The sequence below is a fragment of the Molossus molossus genome, unplaced genomic scaffold (genome assembly GCF_014108415.1).
Source record: "Molossus molossus isolate mMolMol1 unplaced genomic scaffold, mMolMol1.p scaffold_m16_p_2, whole genome shotgun sequence".
In the NCBI taxonomy this organism is placed as follows: Eukaryota; Metazoa; Chordata; class Mammalia; order Chiroptera; family Molossidae; genus Molossus; species Molossus molossus.
This window is the reverse complement of record NW_023425355.1, coordinates 57249014-57269709: the sequence shown is the minus strand read 5'-3', so window position 1 is coordinate 57269709 and position 20696 is coordinate 57249014. Positions and strand designations below refer to the sequence as shown.

Sequence of the window (20696 nt, the reverse complement as noted above, 5' to 3'; positions counted from 1 at the left end):
TCTCAGACATGTGCAGAATAGACAGACCACATGTTAGGGCACAAACTAAGTCTCTACAAGTTCAAAAAGATTGAAATCATATCAAGCATCTTCTCAGATCACAATGGCATGCAATTAGAAATCAATTGCAACAAGAACATACAAAGGCATTTGAAAACATGGAGGCTAAATAGCATGTTATAAAACAATGAGTGAGTTATCATGAAGATCAAGGAAGAAATTAAAAACTTCCTGGAAGCCAATAAAAATGAACACACAACAACACAAAATCTATAGGATTCAGCAAAAGCATTTCTGAGAGGGAAGTTCATAGGACTACAGGTCTACCTCAAGAAGCAGGAAAAATTTCTAATAGACTAACCTCACAACTTTAAGAACTAGAAAGCAAACAAAAAGAAAACCCCAGAGCAAGTAGAAGGAAGAAAATAGTAAAGATCAGAGTAGAAATAAATGACATGGAGACCAAAAAAAAAAAAAAATTCAAATGATCAATGAAACAAAGAGCTGGTTCTTTGAAAAGATAAAGAAGATTGATGGACCCTTAGCTAGACTCACCAGGAAACAAAGAGAGAGAACCCAAATACACAAAATCAGAAATGAAAGAGAATAACTGACACCACAGAAATACAACAAATTATAACAAATATTCTAAAAAAAAATATGGCAACAAATTCGACAATCTAAGCGAATTGGACAAATTCCTAGAAACACATAGTCTCCCAAAACTGAACTGTGAAGAGATAGAAAACTTGAACAGACCAATAACAACAAATTAAACTGAAGATGTAATCAAGACTCTCACAGCAAACAAAAGCCCAGGCTTGGAAGGCTTTACGAGGGAATTTTACGTAACATTCAAAAAACTAATATCCATTCTCCTCAAACTATTTCAAAAAATTCAAGAAGAAAGAAAAGACTTTCAAACTCGTTTTATGAGGCCAGCATGGTTTTAATTTCAAAACGAGAAAAAGACACTACAAAGAAAGAAAACTACAGGCCAATATCCCTGATGAACATAGATGCCAAAATCCTGAACAAAATACTAGCAAATCGAATCCAGCAATACATAAAAATAATTATTCACCATGATCAAGTGGGATTCCTTTCAGGGATGCAAGGCTGGTACAATATTCACAAATCATTAAATGTGATACGCCACGTAAACAAAAAAGATAAAAATCATATGATCATATCAATAGATGCTGAAAAAGCATTCAACAAAATCCAGCATCCATTTCTGTTAAAAACCCTCAGCAATCTGGGAATAGAGGAATCATAGCTCGACATAATAAAGATCATATATGAAAGACCTACAGCCAACATCATACACAATGGGCAAATATTGAAAGCATCTGCCTTAAGAACAGGAACAAGACAAGGATGCCCACTTTCGCCACTCTTATTTAACACAGTACTGGAAGTCTTAGCTACAGCAATCAGACAGGAAGAAAATATAAAAGGGATCCAAATTGGAAAGGGAGAAGTAAAACTGTCATTAATCGCACTTGACATCATACTATATGTAGAAAACCCCCAAGACTCCATCAAAAATTTACTAGACTTAATAAATGAATTTGGCAAAGTAGCAGGATACAAAATTAACATCATGAAATTGATGGCATACTTATACACCAATGATGAACTCACAGAAAGAGAAACTAAGAAAACAATCCCATTTACCATTACGGCAAAAAATTAAGATACCTAGGAATAAATTTAACCAAAGAAATAAAGGACCTATTTGCAGAAAACTACAGGTCATTGAAAAAAAAATTACAGGAAGATATAAAAAAGTGGAAGCACATACATTTTTCATGGATTGGAAGAATTAACATCATTAAAATGCCCATTCTACCCAAATCAATCTATAGATTCAATGCAATCCCCATCAAAATACCAATGACAACTCTGGCCAGTTTGGCTCAGCAGTCAGAGCTTTGACCTACGGTCCAGAGAGACCCAGGTTCGGTTCCCGCTAAGGGCACATATGTCGGTTTCAGTTTGTCCCCAGCCCTGGTTGGGTCACACGGGTGGCAACCACTTGATGTGTTCCCTTCATATTGATATTTCTCTCTCTGTCTCTCTTCCTCACTTTTCCTTCTACTCTATCTCAACAAATAATGAAAAAGAGTGTCCTCAGGTGAAGGAAAAAAAAATACCAATAACATACTTCACAGAACTAGAACAAATACTTCAAAAGTTCACATGAATCCAATAAAGACCTCGAATAGCAACAGCAATCTTGAAAACAAAGAACAAAGTTGGAGGGATCACATTACCATATTTCAGGTTATATTACAAAGCCACTGTATTCAAAACAGCCTGGTGTGGGCACAAGAACAGGCAGATAGATCAATGGAATAGAATAGAGAACCCAGAAATGGACCCAAGACAATATGCTCAATTAATATTTGATAAAGGGGGCAAGAGCATACAGTGGAGTAAACACAGCCTCTGTAATAAATGGTGTTGGGAAAATTGGACAGCTACATGCAAAAAAAATTTAAACTAGACCATCAACTTACACCATACACAAGAATAAACTAAAAATGGATAAAAGACTTAAATGTGACTCATGAATCTATAAAAATTGTGGGCGAAAATATAGGGAACGATATTTCAGATATCATGCACAGCCGAATTTTCACTGATACATTACCTAAGGCAACAGAAACTAAGGAGAAAATGAACACATGGGACTACATCAAACTCAAAAGCTTCTGCACAGCAAAAGAAACAACCATCAAAATGGAACGGCAAACCACTGTATGGGAGAGCATCATTGACAATGATATATTACATAAAGGGTTAATTTTCAATATATATAGCGTGTTCATACAACTCAACAAAAGGAAGACAAAGATCCCAATTAAAAAATAGGCAGAGGAACTAGACACCTCTCCAGACAGGACATACAAATGGCTAAGAGACATATGAAGAAATGCTCAACATCACTAATCATCAGAGAGATGCAAATTAAAACAACAATGAGGTATCACCTCACACCCGTCAGAATGGCCGCCATCAACAAATCAAACAACAAGTGTTGGCGAGGGTGTGGAGAAAGTAGGACTCTAGTACATTGCTGGAGGGACTGCAGACTGGTGCAGCCACTATGAAAAACAATATGCCGTTACCTCAAAAAATTAAAAATTAAACTTCCATTTGACCCAGTGATCCCACTTCTAGGAATATACCCTAAGAAGCCTGAAACACCAATCCGAAAAAATATATATATCCCATGTTCGTAGCAGGACTATTTACAATAGCTAAGATCTGGAAACAACCCAAATGTCCTTCAGTAGATGAATGGATAAAAAAGCTGTGGTACATATACACAATGGAGTACTACGCAGCTGTAAGAAAGAAAGATCTCTTATCCTTTGAGACTACATGGAGGGACCTGGAAAGTATTATCCTAAGCAAGACAAGCCAAACCAAGAAAGACAAGTATCATATGATCTCACTTATTTGTGGAATATAATGAATACAACAGTCTGAGGCATGGGGTGATCCCAGAGGCATGGAAGTGGGCTACAGTCTGACAATCTCCAGAAGAAGGGGTGGGGGGGAGAGATAAACCACAGAACTTATATGCATGTATTCATGAAAAATGGACATAGACAACAAAGCTGAGGACAGGGCAGAGAGGGAGGGGGAGGGGGAATCAGTGGGGGAAAAAGAAGAAACATCTGTAACTAAAATAAATAATTTAATTATAAAAATTAAAAAAAAAAAGGACACAAAACTTTCCTAACTAGGGAATGAAATAAACATACAAGTCCAGGAAGCCCAGAGAGTCCCAAACAAGATGAACCTAAAGGGGCCCACACCAAGACACATCGTCATTAAAATGCCAAAGTTTAAAGACAAAGAGAGAATCTTAAAAGCAGCAGGAGAAAAACAGATATTTAACTACACAGGAGCTTCAATAAGGCTGTCAGCTGATTTCTCAAAAGAAACTTTGCAGGCCAGAAAGGAGTGGCAAGAGATATTCAAGGTGATGAAAAGCAACAACCTACAATGAAGATTACTCTATCCTGCAAAGGTATCATTTAAAATCAATGGACATATCAAGACTTTCCCAGATAACAAAAAGCTAAAGAAATTTATCACCACCAAAGCAGTATTATATAAAATGTGAAGAGTTTTCTTGAAGAAGAAGAAGAGCAAAAATATGAATAATAAAATGGCAATTAATACATATCTATCAACAATTGAATCTACAAATAAAATGAGCAAGCAGAACAGAAACAGACTCATAGATACAGAGAACTTTTTGTTGCTTGCCAGATTGGTGGGGGCTGGAGTTATGGGTTAAAAAAATGAAGGAATTAAGAAGTACAAATTGGTTGTTGACTGATGAACCTCAAAGAAAAGGGGGGAGGGAGGGCGGAGTGAGATAAACCAAAGAACTTTTATGCTACTGAGGAGACCAGAGCCAGGCAGAGATAAGCCACAAGTTTTTTAATGTGTGTGTGTGTGGTTTTATTGCTGCGGGTTGTTGTTTGTTTGTTTGTTTGTTTAATAAAACCCAGAGCACAGAAATTTGATTTATGCCCACTCACCTAAAGCTTCAGTGGAGGGAGGGCGGTGCCTACTGGAGATGCTTGAGAAGAGGCTGGTGTGGGAAATATTGGGAAGGACTTAAATTCAGGCATGCCTCTCTTAAACCAAAGTGGCCATTTCTCCTGAGAGGCACTAGCCCATCTCAGAAACCACAGGACAGGTAAAGGATAACACCTTGCCTTAGGAGGTACAGCTCACCGGACCCTCAGGAACACTGACTGCCATACCCTACATTTTGACTCTTGCAGAGAAGACAGCAGTAGTAGGGCAAGCCCAGAGGTTTGAATAGACTCAGGGAGTGTCAGTGACTGGCTTGGAATTAGGGCCATTCACCCCGCTTTCCCAGGAACCTGACTGGTGCTTTCCCTTCATGTAAGAGCCAATAGAAACTCCTGGATTCCAGCTGATCCCATTGGATTGCATAGGAGAATCTCTGCCCAGCCACGGGCAGGGAAATATTCTGTAGGGCCTTTTTTTTTTTTTTTTTCTTTTCTTTTTTTTCTTTTTTGGTACGTGCCCTTGGCAGGAACTGAACCCAAGACTCTCTGGTCCGCAGGCCGATGCTCAAACTGGTGAGCCAAACCGGCCAGGGCTGAAAATATTCTGTATCATTCCCAGAGGTGTAGCTCTAGCTCTGGGGCCAAAACACACCCACCTCATTCCTTGAAAAGTGAATAGCACCTCCCCATCACAGGAGACCCAGAGGTTTCATACCTTCAATTCTGCCTAAAGCCCTTTCAGAAAAAGACTTTTCAGTGACTAAGATTGACAACTGGCCAGTGGGCAAAGGTGGATAAAGGCAGAGCCTGAGGAACCTGGGGAAGTTTGCTGACCCACCCCTGGGTCCCCTGATGCAAATAAACTGGCTTCAGAGTGCAGCTTGGCCCCTCTATCAAGCAGCCAAGTTCTGTGGAGGTAGACATAAACTGTGGATATACTAAAGCTCCAAACAGGATGCTAAAAGCCAAAGGAGGACCATTTCTGATTACTAAAACCTAAGTAGAGCAGCATCAAAAAGAAGCTCCCAGGAGGCACTAACTCTACTGAGACCAATGACACTTCACTTGTTTTTTGTTGTGTTTTGTTTTGTTTTTGAAACAAATGCCACTTCATTTTTTTAATTGCATCATCTTTATCTTTCTTTTTTTATTGATTTCATTTTATTTTCGACTCTGTTTTTATCCCTTCTTTCTATTTTTTCTTCTTTCTACTGCTTAAGCTTCTTTTTTTTTCTTTTTTAATATTTTGACTTTCTTCTCTATTTTTCTTTTCTCAACTTTTTAAACTTCTTTTCTTTTATACCATTTTCATTTCCCTATTCTCTGTTCTTATTTTATTCCTTTCACCTCTGCCCTTTCATAATACTTTTCCTTTCTCCTTTTTTTCTCTCCAAGTATTTTTTTTCTTCCATTATTCTTGTTCTCTTCTTTCTTTCCTAATTTTTTCTAGTTGCTTTTGTTGTGGTTATAGGGATCTTTATTTAAAATATATGTGTGTGTGTGTGTATATATATGTGTGTGTGTGTGTGTTATTAATTTTATAGAGAGAGAGGAGGGAAGAGAGATATAGAAACATTGATGTGAGAGAGAAACAATGATTGGCTACCTCTTGCACACACCCTACTGGGGGTTGAACCTGAAACCTGGGCATGTGCCCTGACTGGGAATCAAACTGAGACCTCTCAGTCCATGGGATGATGCTCAATCCACTGAGTCACACCAGTCAGGCTGTAGTGGTTTTTTGTATCATTTTGGTATGCTGTGTTGTGTTTAGTTTTGTTTCATCAATACCTGTACAGCATCTTGCACGACATGATCAGGGGTGAGCCTTAAAATGAGCCAGCCTGAGAGCAGATCCCATCCACAAATGGGGCAACAACTTTCAAGACCCAAGTATAACACAAGAGCTCAAATAAACCACACAAGGGTTATTCCTAGAACACCCTGCTCAAACAATCTAAGACACTGAACCACTGGGTCCCACAAAACACTAACTACTTAAGGCCATTCCATGAAAACTGGGAGAATGTAGTTTTATCTAATACATAGAAACAAATACAAAGAGTTAGCAAAATTGGTGAGAGAGAAACAATCCCCAAATGAAAGAAAAGGAGGAAACTCCATAAAAAGAGCTAAACAAAATAGAGGCAAGCATTTTATCAGATATAGGGTTTAAAGTAATGATTATAAGGATGCTCAAGGAATGTAGTGAGAACTTTAAGAAACTAAGTGGAAAATATGACAACAGAGAACAAGAAATAGAAAACAAAAATAAGAATTAAGCAGAAGTGAAGAATAACATATTTGACATCAAGAATACACTGGAAAGATTCAAAAGTAGCCTAAATGAGGCAGAAAACCAAATTGTTAATTTGGGAGACAAGGTAGAAAAAGTACCCAAATAGAGCAACAAAAAGAAAAAAAGAATTTAAAAGCAGGAGGACAATTTAAGGGAACTCTGGGACAATAAAAAATGTAACAACATCCACACCATAAGGGTACCAGAATAAGAAGAAAGTGAGCAAGGAACAGAGAAACTGTTTAAAGAAATAATGACAAAAAAACTTTCCTAACCTGATGAAGAAAAAAGTCACACAAGTTCATGAAGCACAGAGAGTTCTAATAAAGATGAACTCAAGGCACATCATAATCAAAATGACAAACACTAAAAAATAAAGAATCTTAAAGGCAGCAAGAGAAATACAGAAAGTTACCTACAGGGGAGTACCCATTATCATGTCAGCTGATTTCTCAACAAAAATACTTCAGGCCAGAATGAAGTTGCATAAAGTATTCAAAGTAATAAAAAAACAAGGACCTGAAGCCGAGACAAGTCTATCAGGCAAGGCTATCATTTAAAAGTGAAGGTGAACAGAACTTATATGCATGTATGCATAAATAATGGACATGGGCAACAATGCTGGGGACAGGGCTGGGAGGGTTGAGGAGGGGGAATCAGTGGGGGGAAAAGGAGAAACATCTGTAACAAAAATTAATTAATAATAAAATAAATAAATAAATATATTAAAAAAAGAAAAAAATTTAAATAAATAAAATTGAAGGTGAAATAAAGAGCTTCCCAGCCCCCCCCCAAAAAAAAGCTGAAGTAAATTATCACCAAATCAGCATTGCAGGACATGTTAAAGTAAGTGTTTTAAGAAGAAGAAGAAATGAAGAGAGAGAGGACCATAGTTATAAAAAAAAAAAAAATGGGAGTAAATAAATATTTATCAATAATAACCTTAAATGTCAATAGATTAAATGCTCCAATAAAAAGATATGGGGTATAATAATAGATAAGAAAACATGACCCATATAAATGCTATCTACAAAACACCCACCTCAGAACCAGCAGGAGTTGAGGCTAAGGGAGGCTGAGGCTCCTGAAGTCCCAGGCACTTCCTCTTAAAGGCCCATAAGCGGACTTACTCAGACTCCCTCCCTCCAGGCTACAGTGTGGAGGAGGAAACTTGAAAGACACCGGAGATACATGGGGAAGAACTGGGTTGCATGTCATCAGGGTAAGAGCTAGAGAGGCAGCTTTCTTCCAGACAGACATGCTGGCAGAGGCTGTTGTTCCTTCAGTAGGCCTTTGCCCCATGGGCAGACAGACAGGTACCATATCTGGGACTTCAGAAATCTGGCTGACACTGTTTGCCCCACCCTGGAGATTCCCTGGGGCCCTGCCCACCAAACTTTCAGGCTTATCCAAGATGATTTTAGTGGCTTTACCATAGGATTGGCCTGTCTTGGCTCCTTCTTCAGATGTTTCTAAATTCTCTCAAACAAACAACATCTGGCCTCAGCAAGCCCCAAACATCTTGCTAAGTAGCCTCTGACCTGGTACTAGAAGCAGCCAGCCTTGGTTCACAGCTTGTCATTGCCTGGGCACTTCCAAGCCCAGCACAAGCAGCAGCCATCTGCAGATCACTATGTAGCTTATGCCTGATTGCCCCAGGGAGAACACAGGCAGAGGCTGACCTTTCCCCAGAGCCATCACACCCAGTGGATAGCTTCAGGTCATGTTGAAGCATCATCACCCAACCATCTTAGCAAGCAATGCACTCAAAGAGTAGACTCAATGGGTACCAGAACATTGCTGAAGTAAGTCTTTCTCTGGGTGGTGGTTCCCTGCACTGCTGATCCTCCAAGTTAGTCAGAGGTAAGTGGTCAGTGGGCACAGCCATTCCTTGCAGCTGATCAGCCTGAGAAAATCCCTCCCATTGACTTGACAACAGCAATCAAGACTCAGTGACAACAGTAGGGAGCAAAATCCACAAAAGGGTGAACCTCAAGGGCCCAGCTGAGTGATCAGGGAGGCTGTGCCACTGGACCTTACAAGACATCTACTGCAATAGGCCAACTTACCAAGCCTTGGAGACACAGCAACTCTACTTAATACATAGAAACAAACACAAAAAGGCAGTCAAAATAAGCAGACAAAGAGACGTGTCCCAAATAAAAGAACATAACAAAATTCCAAGAAATAAAATTAAACAAAAAAAGAGATAAGCAATCTAACAGATGCAAGTTAAAAACACTGGTTACAAGGATGCTTAAGGCACTTAATGAGGACCTCAAAAGAATAAAAGAGGACAATTCAGAAATGCAGGGTGCACAGTTAGAAATGAAGGAAGCACTAAGTGAAATAAAGAATAATTTACAGGGAATCAATAGTAGAGTAGGTGAAGCCAAGAAGCAAACCATCAATTTGGAATATAAGAAAGCAAAACAAACAAACAAAAACAAAAACAAACAAACAAAAAAACAGAACAGCAAAAAGATAAAAGAATAAAAAAAAAAATGAAGATAGTTAAAGGAGCCTCTGGGACAAATTGAAGCATACCAACATTTGCATCATGGGGTTACCAGAAAGAGAAAAGAGAGAGTGACAAATTAAAAACCTACATATCTGAAAAAACAATGACAGCCCAGCCAATGTGGCTCAGTTGTTGAGCATCAAGCCATGCACCAAGAGGTCGCTGGTTCAATTCCTGGTCAGGGCACATGCCCATATTGTGGGCCAAATCTCCAGTGGAAAAAATGCATGAGGTAGCCAATCGATGTTCTCTCTCATTACTATTTCTATCTCTCCCTCCCTCTCCCTTCCTCTCTCTCTAAAATCAATAAAGAAAAAAAAATTTAATGACAGAAAACTTTCCTAACTTGGTGAAGGAAACAGATATACAAGTCCAGGAAGCACAGCTAGTTCCAAACAAGAAGAACCCAAAGAGGCCAACACCAAGACACATCATCATCAAAATGCCAAAGGGAAAGACAAAGAGAGAATCTTAAAAGCAGCAAGAGGAAAGCAGATAGTTACCTACAAAGAAGCTTTCATAAGACTGTCAGCTGATTCCTCAAAAGAAACTTTGTAGGCAAGAAAGGAGTGGCAAGAGATATTCAAGGTGATATATAGAAACAACCTACAACCAAGATTACTCTATCCTGCAAAGCTATTATTTAGAATCGATGGACATATCAAGCAAGACTTTCCAGACAAGAATAAGCTAAAGGAGTTCATCACCACCAAACCAGTATTATTTGAGATGTTGAAGGGTCTTCTTGAAGGAGAAGAACAAAAATATGAACAGTAAAATGGCAATTAATACATATCTATCAACAATTGAATCTACAAACAAAATGAGCAAGCAGAACAGAAACAGACTCATAGACACAGAGAACTTTTTGTTGCTTGCCAGATGGGCAGGGGCTGGAGGATGGATGAAAAAAGATGAAAGAATCAAGAAGTATAAATTGGTTGTTAGACTGATGAACCTCAAAGGGAAGGGGAGTGGGAGGGTAGGATAAGATAAACCAAAGAACTTCTATGCATATATGCATAACCAATGGACACCGACAATTGTGTGGGGAAGGCAGGAGGGAGACAGCATTGGAGAAGAAGGGGTCAATGGGGAAAAAAGCATGGGGACATCTGTAATACATTTAACAATAAAGATGAGTTAAAATAAATAAATAAATAAATAAATAAATAAATAAATAAATAAATAAGCACCTGGGAAAGAAGAAGAAGAAGAAGAAGAAGAAGAAGAAGAAGAAGAAGAAGAAGAAGAAGAAGAAGAAGAAGAAGAAGAAGAAGAAGAAGAAGCCGCCGCCTGAAACACCAATCAGAAAGAATATATGCATTCCTATGCTCATAGCAGTGCTATCTACAATAGCTAAGATCTGGAAACAGCTCAAGTGTCCATTAGTAGATGAGTGGATAAAAAAGCTGTGGTACATATACACAATGGAATATTATGCAGCTGTGAGAAAGAAAGATCTTTACCCTTTGAGATGACATGGAGGGACATGGAGAGCATTATACTAAGTGAAGTAAGCCAGTCAGAGAAAGACAAATATTACATAATCTCACTTATTTGTGGAATACAATGAACAAAATAAACTGATGAACAAAACTGATCCAGAGACATGGAAGTAGGAACAGACCGACAAACCTCAGAGAGAAGGGGGGGGGGGTGGCTGGAGATGATAAACCAAAGAACTTGTGTGCATATATTCATAACCAATGGATACAGACTACAGTGCGGTGAAGGCAGTGTAGTGGGTGAAGAGGGAAGAGGAGGAGGCTATCAGTAGCAGAAAAAGAAGGGACATCTGTAAATACTTTCAACAATAAATATTTTTAAAATAAAGAACTTAAGGATGCTGTCTCTTCTATAATAACAGAAAAGTTTATTCATCTTTCAAATCTTTCAGTATATTCAGTAGGTGATATATTTCTCAATTGATACGTTTGATTCACTCGATTAAACCATAAAGATCATAAGTAAATCTAATTGCCCAAGATAGAACTCAAGACTTTGGTTTTTTTTAGCATGATTTTTTCTTCAACCAAATGAATCCTTTTTAAAAATTCACTATGAATATCAGCAGAACCGTTGTCTCTCACTAGTAAGAAGTTAAAAATTGTATGTTTTTATATACTTATATTTTATTTAGAAACTATTCAGAGAGATTGCCTGATTAATACCAATGAATTGAGTTTCACTGTTACTTCTAACTAAAGAAAAAAATCATACAAATTATTTTATTAACTGAAGCTGGTAGTATGTTTTCATATATTACTTCATTTAATCCTTACTACATCCATATACAATAGGTATTATTAGTCCCATTTTATAGAGAAGAAAACTGAGGCATAGGAAAGATAATCAACTTGCTTAACATCCCACAGCTAACAGTTGCCAGTGCTAGGATTTGAATACAGTTTTCCCTCTACACTAGAAAGAGTTCCAAGAGCCTTGATAGTTTTATTTTAAATTAATATGCTAAGTAGAAAAAAGAAAAAAAAAACTATATTTAGGAGTCATGGGTTGAATTGTGTCCCCTAAAAATTCACATGATTAAAATCTAAACTCTAGTACCTCAAAATATGACCTTACTGGGAAAATGGGGTCATTGCACATATAGAAACATTCCTCAGAGATATTGTGGATTCGGCTCCAGACCACCGCAAAAAGCACATATTGCAATAAAAAAGATTGTCATCTTTTTTCTCATGGAGGGTCTTGCTTTGAATTTGTAAAAAACAAATGCAACATCTGTGAATTGCAATAAAGCAAAGTGCAATAAAGCCAGGTATGTCTGTAATTAGTTAAGGTAATGTCTTCAGGATGGGTCCTAATCGAATATGATTGGTTTCCTTCTAAAAGGGGGATATATGGACACAGAGACAGAGACACACAGAGAGGAAAGAGATTTGAAGAGGCACTGGTAGAAGATGTTCATCTATAAGCAAAAGAGATAGGCCTGGAACAGATTCTTTCTTCACATCCCAAGTTGGCTAACACCTTGATCTTGGGCTCCTAGCCTCCAGAACTGCAAGAGAGCAAACTGTTTTTTGAAGGCCACACAAAGACAACAGATTGAGCTTTGAATTATTACAAAAGTTCACAAAAACTATTTTCATATAAAAATGAATGACAGAAAATAATTGAAGAAAAAATCCAGAATGGTTCTTTCCTCTCTGTGTGGGTTTGTCCTGAAAGGGAGATTTGGCTGCAGTTTTGAGAATTCATAATGCCTGTATGATCCAACTCCATCAGCCTTACCACCATAACCACTAATCAGTACCCATTTTATTTCCACTTACTTATCTCAAATTGGTCCACTGTGTTTTCTAGGAAATAGTTGCAGAGATGTGTGGGGTTTTTTGTTTTGTTTTGGGATGTTTTGTTTGTAGTGATTTATTTTTCATAAACAAAATTAAAGGTTGTTTTTATCTCATGGTTTGTAAGGTATTTTAGGGTTTTTCTATTTTCTGGTCTGTCAGATAATTGATTAATTGTTTCTCTATGCTGGTCTCCTCTCACATTGCTCGGGTCTTGTAGATGTGATTTGTCCTCAACCTCGTGTTTAGGGCTCATGGAAATATCCTATCACTTTCTTTTTTTAGATGCTGTCCCTGGATTAATTATTTAATATATTGCATGGCAGTTCACTCACCAGTTCTGGCCTTGACGGCCTTCCCCTGCACAGCCCGTGGGCAGAAGCCCAGTCCCAATACCTGAAGGGGGCAGGAGGGCAGTATGTTAAAGGATTGGGGTTTGCTTGATAGGTGGCATCAAGGCAGACTCCTTTGGGACAAGTGTGGTACCAGAGGCCTCTGGCTCCTGGGTCACCCAAGTGTTTCTCATCCCATAGTTTCCCTGTCAACCCTGGTAAAACTCCCGAGATCCTGGGAGATCTGAGATGCTGGGAGATCTGATTTCCTGTATAAAAAGTAATGATGGCAGCCTACCTCAATCCTGATTCCACCATCACTTAAGCCACCCCAGATGCTCAGTGCATCCCAGCCCAACCTATCCCATCCTCCCTCGCCCCTGTATCTGGACCCATATTTACTTCCCCACATGCCTGAAGCCACAAAGCATACGCTGTGGGCTCCAACTCTGCGGTCTGTTTTTCTAGGAAAGCCCACATTTCACACACCCAGTCCAGGCCGGGCTCTGGGCCACAGGCATTCCCTGTGGTATTTGAACAAGACAACGTTTCCTGATGCATGGGCTTGGATGAAGGAACGTTGCCCTCAGGGATAAGAACTGACCCTAAAGATGTACAATGCAAAGGTGCATTTGGGATGCTTTGGCACTGGACCTTAGCTAAGATGTGATTGTGGCTCCAGGGTTCCAATTCAAAAGCCCAGGTCACTTATCCCAGGATTTTTGGGCCTGTGGATTCCTGGAAGTTAATAGACTTGCAAACTGTGCATGCATATTCTGACCTCCAGCAGTCCTGCCCTGCACAGCATCAGGTTGATAGCCTGGTCCCAGTCACTTGGCCAGAGGTCCCTGGGAGGAGGCGTCACTGCACTGTGATGCTGAGAAGGGAGGAATTTGGGGGGCGGGAAGGGCATTGACAAGAATTGGAGTTTTCTTGATAGATTGCATAAGCCATACTACTTACAGAAGAGTCTGGGATGAGTGACCTCCAGCACCTGGGGCATTCAAGTATGAAAGAAAAAATAATCTATTAGTTAAAAATAAAGGAAGCTGGGGGAAAAGAAGGAACATCTGTAACAAAAATAAATTAATAAAAATATTTAATAAAATAAAATAAAGGAAGCCTAGGTATACAATTTCAATTATGCTAGATGAAAAAGTTCTAAAGAATAGCTATATAATATTGTGCTTATAGTTAACAATGTAGTTAAAATTTTGTTAAGAGGATAGATTTCATGTTACATTTTTTTTTACCACAATAAAAAATACGGCTATAAAACATTATGTATAAGATGCTTTTTGTATTCTTTTCTTCTTTCTTTCTTTCTCTCTTTCTTTCTCTCTTTCTTTCTCTCTTTCTTTCTCTCTTTCTTTCTTTCTTTCTTTCTCTCTTTCTTTCTCTCTTTCTCTCTCTCTTTCTCTCTTTCTTTTTCTTTCTTTCTCTTTTTCTTTCTTTCTTTCTCTCTTTCTCTCTTTCTTTCTTTCTTTCTTTCTTTCTTTCTTTCTTTCTTTCTTCATTCATTCATTCATTCATTCATTTATTTTTTTGGTACGTGCCCCCTGCGACCTTCCTTGGCAGATTGCCCCCTATGGGATGAACAGACAGGATGCACCAAGTACTGCAGTGCACCCAGAGAACCACCAGGGGGCACTGTGGAACTCTTAAAGACACTAGTAGTGGTTACTCAGTCACCGAAGGGACTGGAATCAGACTTTTCAACCACACACACACAATCCTGATCTAAAAGAGTAGGTCAGAGAATTTATTTGGGAGAAGGGAGTCGAAGTGAAAAAATATGGAGTTGTGGTATCCCAGGTTGAAGGAGATTTAGTAGGGTGCAAGCCTGGAGTCTATTTAAACCCAGAAAAGGGACAAAACAATATTTAGAGAAGCTTTAGAGGGAAGGTGTGGTCCTGCTACTAAACTGGGGAAGATGATGAGGCTGCATGTTGGGACAGCAGTAGGAACCAGGTGAAGGAGAGCAGAATATACCACCCAAAATATGCCACTTTGGAATGTTGATTATTTTTAAAGTTATTTAAGAAATAGCTGGAGCAAAAAGGATACACTGACCCTTCTTTGTCCCCCTAAAAGCAGAAAATAAATCTGTCATATGAAAGGTACCCATTCTAGGCCAGGAGAAGAGATGATATCCTTACCACCAGAAATATGGAATTTACAGCTAAGAAGGCTGTATAAGCAAAACTTGTTACTTCTTCACGAATTTACTGCCCAAAACCCAAACCTATTTTTCTGTCAATTTTTTACAAATGTATTGTTTATTTGTCTTAGAGGCATAAAAGCTACTCGCTTTGGTCACTTCTTTGAGTCTCATATTTTTTCCAATTTTAGTTTACATTTAATATTATTTTGTATTAGTTTCAGGTGTACAGCATACTGGTTACACAATCATATACTTTATAAAGTGATCCTTCTATATTTCAAGTACCCACCTGGCACCATACATAATTATTACAATAGTATTGACTATATTTCCTATGCTGTACTTTAAATCCCCATGGCTATTTTATAACTATCAATCTCTACTTCTCAATCCCTTCACATTTGCATCCAGTTCTCCAACATCCCTGCCCTCTGGCAAACATCAGTATGTTTCACTGTACCTAAAAGTCTCTTTCTGTTTTGTTTTATCATTTATATTGTTATTTAGATTCCATATATAAATGAAATCACATGGTATTTATCTTTCTCTGACTGGCTTATTTCACTTAGCATAATGCCCTCTAGTTCTATACATGCTGATGCAAAGGTTAAAATTTCATTTTTAAAATATGTTTTTATTGATTTTTTTAGAGAGAGAAGAAGGGAAAGTGAGAGATAGGAACATCGATGTGAAAGAGATACATTGATTGGTTGCCTCCTGCACGCCCCCCGGGGATCGAGCCTGCAACCCGGGTGGGCATGTGCCTTGACTGGTAATCAAATAGACAACCTCTTGGTCCATGGGTCGACATTCAACCCCTGAGCCACACTGGCCAGGCTGGTAAGATTTCATTTTTTATGGCTTAGTAATATTCCATTGTTGTATGTACCATCACTTTTTTATCCACTCATCTACTGATGGGCACTTGGTCTGCTTCCAAATCTTGGCTATTATAATAATGCTGCAGTGAACATAAGGGTGCATATATTCTTCTGAATTTGTATTTTGGGTTTCTTCAGATAAATAACTGGAAATGGAATCGCTGGTCATAAAGCAGTCTCATTTTTAATTTTTTGAAGAACAACCATATGGTTTTTCATAGTAACTACACTAATCTGCATTCCTACTAACAGTGCATGAATTTTCTCTTTTCTCCACATCCTTGCCAACACTTGTTTGTTCATTTGATGATAGTCATTCTGACAGATCTGAGGTGACAAGTCTCATTGAGGTTTTAATTTGTATTTCTCAGATTGGTGACTTTAAGCATCTTTTCATATGTCTATTGGCCATCTGTATGTCCTCATTGAAGAGGTATGTATTCAGATCCTTTGCCTATTTTTAAAATGGATTGTTTGATTTTGGGTATTGAGGCATATGAGATCTTTATAAGTTTTGGATATTAACCCCCTATCAGATGTATCATTGGCAAATATCTTATTTCTAAAAAAAAAAAAATAGTTTATTTATTTTTAGGGAGAGGGAGAGAGAAAAAAAACATCAGTCTGCTGCCTCCTGCAAGCCCCCTACCAGGGATCAAGCACACAACCAAAGCATGTGCTCTGACTGGGAATCAAACCAGCAACCTTTCAGTGCACAGATGCCTAACCAGTTAAGCCCCACCAGCCAGGGTGGCAAATATCTTCTTTCATTCTCTTTCTCTCTCTCTCTCTCTCTCTCTCTCTCTCTCTCTCTCTCTCTCTCTCTCTCTCTCTCTCTCTCTTTCTCTCCCACAAACACAAAAAGCTTTATTCACATGTTAGTGTGTAGACTGAGTTTCAAGGACACTTAATACAATTTCTTGAAGTCAGGTTTGAGGTTTTTTTTTGGTTTTGTTTTTTTTAACTATATTCAAGCTCTGGGTATTTAACTTACAGAATTTTGCATGAAGGCCACTTACCTCTGCACAAGGGTAAAAAACTATTTGTATTGCTTAACTTCCCATTATTTTGTTTCAACATGATTTTGTACTCCTGAACATCTCATTGTTAGTCTCAGGTTATATTTCTTTCACTCTCAGCCTTTTTGAGATTCATTTTTCTCTCTTTATGTTCTTGAGTATAGCTTTAAGGTGTAGGGTACTCCTTGAGAAGATTCACAACAATATCCTCCCCAGAAAATGTCATTCCTTTTAAAGGTTTTTGTTGTCAATAACTAAGAGTTCCAGTGACAGGTATGTGTGATTTTTGCAAATAATGATCTTCTTGACAATTTTCTTTAGCACTCTAAGGACCTCACTTTTCTTTTATTTTGAACTCCACTTTGCTCTCTAAGTCCTATTTGTTATCTAAGAGTGTGGTCACCATTTATTTACTCTATCTCTGGACAAGAATGCCAGGCCTCATAATTTGCCTTATAAGAGTCTTATTTTTTGGTCTCCTGAATTGCATGTCCCCACATTAGTAATTAACCAATCTTCAAAAGGAGGTTTTTTTTGGTCTCATCATCTTTCTTGCTTTGGGAACTAACAAGTATATCCTGCTCCTGACATCAGAGCTTCACCATCCACTCAGTCTCATGAGCAAAATATCTAAAAGTCAGCACACACTACTCTTTTCATTTTATTGTTGATTTCCTCCTCTGTGCAAAACCTTTATAGTTTGATGTAGTCTCATTTGTTTATTTTTTCTTTTATTTTCTTTGCCTGAGGAGATAAGTCAGAAAAAAATATTACTAAGAGAAATGTCTGAGATTTTACTGTCTATGTTTTTTTCTAGGAGTTTTTGTGGTTTCAAGTCTTACATTTACATCTTTAATACAGTTTGAGTTTATTCTTGTGTATAGAGTAAGAAGGTGATCTAGTTTCACCTTTTACACTTATCTGTCCAATTTTTCCAACACCATTTATTGAATAGAATGTCTTTACCACACTGTATGTTCTTGTCTCCTTTGCCAAATATTAATTGACATATAGGTGTGGGTTTATTTCTGAACTCTCCATTCTGTTCCATTGATCTATACATATTTTTTTATGAAAACACCATGCTGTTTTGATTATTATAGCTTTGTAGTATAGTTTGATAACAAGTAGTGTGATACTTCCAACTTCATGTTTTTTTTTCTCAAGATTACTGTGGCTATTCAGGGTCTTTGTGATTCTGTATAAAGTTTTGGATTATTTGTTCTAGTTCTGTGAAATACACCATTGGTATCTTGATAGAAATTTATTTGATCAATAGATTGCTTTGAGTAGTATGGAAATTTTTAATGATGAAATTCTTCCTATCCATGAGCATGGTGTATGCTTCCATTTATTTGTATCTTCTTCAATTTCTTTTCTTAGTGTCCTATAATATTTTGAGTACAGGCAGGTCTTTACCTCCTTGGTTAAATATAGGCCCAGGTATATATTTTTTTATGTAATTATAAATGAAGTTTTTTTCTTGATTTCCCTTTTTAATAATTCATTATTGGTGTACAAAAATGCAACTAATGTCCTGGCCGGTTTGGCTCAACAGTTAGAGCATCTGCCTCAGGTCCAGAGAGACTGGAGTTTGGTTCCCACTAAGGGCACGTACCTCGGTTGCAGTTTGCCCCAAGCCCTGATTGGGTTGTGTGGGTGGCAGCCACTTGATGTGTCCATTTCAAGTCAATGTTACTCTCTCTCTCTTCCCCTCTTTCCATCCTACTCTATCTGAACAAAAAATGGGAAAATGTCCTCGGGTGAGGATTTTAAAAAAATGCAACTAATTTCTGGATATTTAATTTGTATTCTGCTACTTTACTGGATTCATTTATCAGTTCTAGTAGTTTGTTGGGGGAATCTTTAGGATTCTCTATGTAGAGTATCTGCAAATAATGTTGAATCTCTTATTTTTTTTGTGAGCAATAATCTGATTTATAAAAAGGTGCAACAAATTTTTAAATGATACAAAATATAATTTTCAAAACATCAAAAAGTGAGTGTTATCCTGGTCGATTTGGCTGAGCTTTTGGAGTGTCATCTCATGGACCGAAGAGTTGCAGGTTTAATTCTGGTCAAGACGACATACCTTGCAAATCAGTCCCCTACCCTGGTAAGGGTCATGAAGGAAGCAAACAATCAATGTGTCCCTCATGTTGATGTCTCTTTCTCTCTCTTTTCCACCCTCACTCCCACTCTATCTGAAGATAAATGGAAAAGTATCCATGAGTGAGAATTTTTTTTTTAAAAAGTGTTTAACCATATTCAACTTGTAACAAAGCAAATGGGTAAGTGGAGAAATGACTCAGACTGTACCATGTTTAATAAACTGGCAACAGAGAAAGCTGGTTGAAGGAAAGCAGAGAACTTTGTCTTTAAGTATTAGGACCTAGAGGCTCCATAATCATCTGGCATCCACTCAATGTTGTACCTATGGTTAGAAATATGCATGATGGGAACTCCAGGGATCTTCCTGATTCTTCATTTAAGGTCCCGGTCAACTATGGCCACAGTGTAACACTTGTGCTAAGTTACTCTCTGTACTAAGCAGTCATCTGCATAGGTTCCTGTGTGTGTGCATGGTAATTGTTTAAATCTTGGATCCTTGGCGATCCTTAGAGCCACTCTATACTTCTGCCCCAAATTCTCAATTTCAGCCATTACACAATCAGTTATACATGGAATACACTTGGCATAGAGACAGTGCATCGTTGACTGCACTGAGTCCAGTTTGGCCTTAATGGAAAAGTTGATAAAGTTGTTATCAACCAGGATGTGGTAAGGTGGGCCCAGCTGTGTGTTATAGTGAAATAATAAGCAGGAGGGGTGGGGGTACTTCTCTTTCTTTGAGTGCACTGGGATCTTTCTTTTTTTTTTATTAATTAATTTTGTTACAGATGTTTCTCCTTTTTTACCCACTGATTCCCCCCTCCCCCATCCCTCCCTGCCCTTTCCCCAGATTGTTGTCCATGTCCACTGTTCATCCATACATGCATATAAGTTCTGTGGTCTATCTCTTCCCCACCAACCCCCTCGTTAAGGGATTGTCAGTCTGTACCCAGCTTTCACGTCTCTGGTACTACTCCATTCCTCAGACTGTTATGTTCATTATATTCCACAAATAAGTGAGATCATATGAAACGTGTCTTTCTCTGTTTGGCTTGTTTCACTTAGGATGATACTTTCAAGGTCCCTCCATGTCGTCTCAAAGGATAAGAGATCTTTTTTTCTTACAGCTGCGTAGTACTCCATTGTGTATATGTACCACAGCTTTTTGATCCATTCCTCTACTGATGGACACTTGGGCTGTTTCCAGATCTTAGCGATTGTAAATAGTGCTGCTACAAACATGGGGGTGCATATATTCTTTCTCATTGGTGTTTCAGGCTTCGTAGGGTATATTTCTAGAAGTGGGATCACTGGGTCAAATGGAAGATCAATTTTTAATTTTTTGAGGTAACACCATATTTTTTTCCATAGTGGCTGCACCAGTCTGCATTCCCACCAGCAGTGCACTAGAGTCCCCTTTTCTCCACACCCTCACCAACACTTGTTTTTTGATGATTTGTTGATGGCAGCCATTCTGACAGGTGTG

General features: G+C 38.2%; 2 pseudogenes; both read right to left on the bottom strand.

Moving 5' to 3' along the window:
• Nucleotides 1-17192: 17192 nt before the first annotated feature.
• On the bottom strand, nt 17193-17588 carry LOC118635315 (annotated as a pseudogene).
• A 1895-nt stretch (nt 17589-19483) lies between these two features.
• Nucleotides 19484-19970, bottom strand: LOC118635314 (annotated as a pseudogene).
• Nucleotides 19971-20696: the final 726 nt, after the last annotated feature.